The sequence below is a fragment of the Budorcas taxicolor genome, chromosome 17, assembly GCF_023091745.1.
Source record: "Budorcas taxicolor isolate Tak-1 chromosome 17, Takin1.1, whole genome shotgun sequence".
Taxonomy (NCBI): domain Eukaryota; kingdom Metazoa; phylum Chordata; class Mammalia; order Artiodactyla; family Bovidae; genus Budorcas; species Budorcas taxicolor.
Genome location: NC_068926.1, coordinates 4627785 through 4630821, shown reverse-complemented (window position 1 = coordinate 4630821; position 3037 = coordinate 4627785).

Below are 3037 nucleotides of genomic sequence, written 5' to 3'. Positions count from 1 at the left end.
AAGAACTGACTCACTGGAAAAGACCCTGATGCTGGGAAAGATTGAGGGCAGGAGGAGGAGAAGGGGATGACAGAGGATGAGATGGTTGGATGGCATCACTGACTCAGTGGACATGAATTTGAGCAAACTCCAGGAAACAGTGAAGGACAGGGAAGCCTAGTGTGCTGCAGTCCATGAGGTTGCAAAGAGTTGGACAGAATTTAGTGACAGAACAACAACGATATATAAACTATATGAATGAGGACCTGCTTACTAAAATGACTAAAACTGTTCAAATTTTGTCTAGAGTGCTGTTTTATAAAAACTGCTACCAAATTGGAAAAGCATGGTTCTAGGCTTTTATTTATCCTCTGAGACAGTCATGATCATAGGATAGATAAATGTGTATTATCTGTAGCAATTGGCTTAGGAAGCAGCAGAAATGAATAGATTTTAAGTGACTTTCCATCAGCTTTCTGCCAGGGGACTCATCCATGTCTGGAGAGGGTGTTCTTTGTCCCCCAGCTGTCCCTTCTGTGTGTGACTGCCCTCAGGAGCAACAAGACAAATGTTAAAGTCCTTCAGCCAAATATATTGTTCTCAGGGAAAAAAAGTGCTGTTTTGTGTCCCCATTAAGCTTTACAGGATACTAAAATACCTAGAGGGTGTATTTTAAAATGAACTGTGTGTGTCTTTCTCAGTATTTGATGTTTCTCCAGCCATAGTTACTTGAGAGAGGGTATGTAACCCAAGATGCAGTAAGTTATGTGTTTCTATGGAAATGAAACTAATGAAATAAATACTCAGTTTTGAAGAATTTTAAAGCAGTCTCCTATATCCCTGATGCTGATCTTCAGCCTTTAGTTATGTGTGAAGTTCTCATTGCTGCTGCTGCTGCTAAGTCGCTTCAGTCGTGTCCGACTCTGTGCGACCCCATAGACGGCAGCCCACCAGGCTCCCCTGTCCCTGGGATTCTCCAGGCAAGAACACTGGAGTGGGTTGCCATTTCTTTCTCCAATGCATGAAAGTGAAAAGTGAACGTGAAGTTGCTCAGTTGTGTCCGACTCTTAGCGACCCCATGGACTACAGCCCACCAGGCTCCTCCATCCATGGGATTTTCCAGGCAAGAGTACTGGAGTGGGGTGCCATTGCCTTCTCCGAAGTTCTCGTTAGTTCTCATTAGTGTCTGGTTACGCTGCTCCCTGAGTCATATTGCTTTTTCCTTCTTTTTAAAAGTCTTGTTTCTAATTCTAAAAAGGCCTCTCTTTTTCTCTTTCTGAAATGTTATAGAAGTATGTGTGAGCTAAATAAATTTTTAAGCAAGCATCAACCTAGAGATTCCTCACAATGACTCAAAAATATCTGATACACAATGATTTAAAAGAAAGATACTACTTCCATATGTTAATTTTTAGAATCTAGATAATAAGGCATTAAATGAATGCATTAAATTTAAAAGCAAGGAGCTGTTTATGGATTCTGTGCAACTCTCTTGGTAAGCTGGGAACCATGTGTGAAGAAAGTGACCTTGCTTCTTCTTCAGCCAGAACTGGGTCGCTGTGGTTTACTGGGGTCTGAAGTCAGAAAGCCCTGTGTTAGGACAAGTGCATCTTTGGGTAAGTCAGTCTGACTGCAGATATTTCCCTGTCACAAAGACAGGGTAGTAATGAGTCCATCAGAGGGTCCTGTGTTGAGACGGATGTGCAGCAGAGTCAGTGAAGCACTGGGTGTGTACCCCGGGGTGCTGTTCAGGCTGAGAAGGCAAGAGGACCACGCCCGCAAGAATGGAGACCCAGATGCCCACACAGGCCTGTGGCGGATGTTAGCAATTATTATTTTCCGAGGAGTGATTCATCTCATTATATACTATGGTTTGTAAATGAACATTTTGGTGTTATGGGTCCTAGCAGGGATCTCGGGTATATTTTCTGTTGTTTGCAGAAAGTTATACCGAAGAAATAAGTTCCTAAACTGCATAATAGGTTTTAGTCCTTGGGAAACCCACAGGGTGGGTTCTTCTCTCTTACAAACTCCTGGGAGCATGCAACGGAGGAGACAGTAGCCAGCCTAGTAAAAAACAGACAAGTTCAGGAAGAGGAGACTAGAGATGCCACAGAAACCAAACACAAAATGGACTTTTTGCTTTACTTCTCTATTTCCTACCTAAGTATAATGCTGTCATGAGAACCAGACAAATTTAACATGGACGTGATCTGTAGATTTAATTTCAATAATTTAAACAGCAACAGAAACAGCTTCACAGTTAATTGATAGATTTAAAATAATTTTTTGAAAAGAATCTTTATTTTTCTCATTACAAATGTTAAACTGTAGAAATTTAGGAAAAGAAACTACAGCATAAAAAAGAAAGAGTCAGCTCTTATCCCTTCGCCTTGAGCTAACCGCTGGTAACTGGATAGGTTAGTGCTCTCCGTAATTTTTTCAATGTGTATATACATATTACTTCATAAAACTGAGATTGGATTTTACATGCTTAAACTATATAAAGAAAATAGCACCTCTGTTTTCTTTTTTTCTTGATATTGTTTGGTAATTATCTAACAATTCTAAGCTCTGAAGTTCAGTCACAATTCCATGCAGACATCTATTGGTTTGCTTGCTCAGAGTTCTAAAGGGTCATCGTGCAGCTCCCCATAAAACATAAGTGGCCAATACCCCAGAGGTTGAATACATCAGAGGTCAAATACAACAGAGGTCATTTAAGGACTCTTGTACAGAAGAGAAACTAAGTTTTCGTTGGTGTTTATCCAGCTGCAAGGTGGTTTGTCAATACCCAGTTCAAGAATCTTGTTTCATCTCTTTAACCTTGCACATGGCTGGTATGTAATATATATGGAATTGTTGAAATGTCTGCTGAGTAGGGAGATAAACTAGAGTTAAATCTTCTAATGATCTGGATGATGAGCCGGTTGTGATACTGAGGCACTGAGTAGTTTCAAGAAGGAAAATTACCAACAGGTAGAAATCTTAATGTGAGGGACTTTTTTGGGGCTCCTGTGGTGTAGAATCCACCTTCCAACGCAAGGGATGTAGGTTT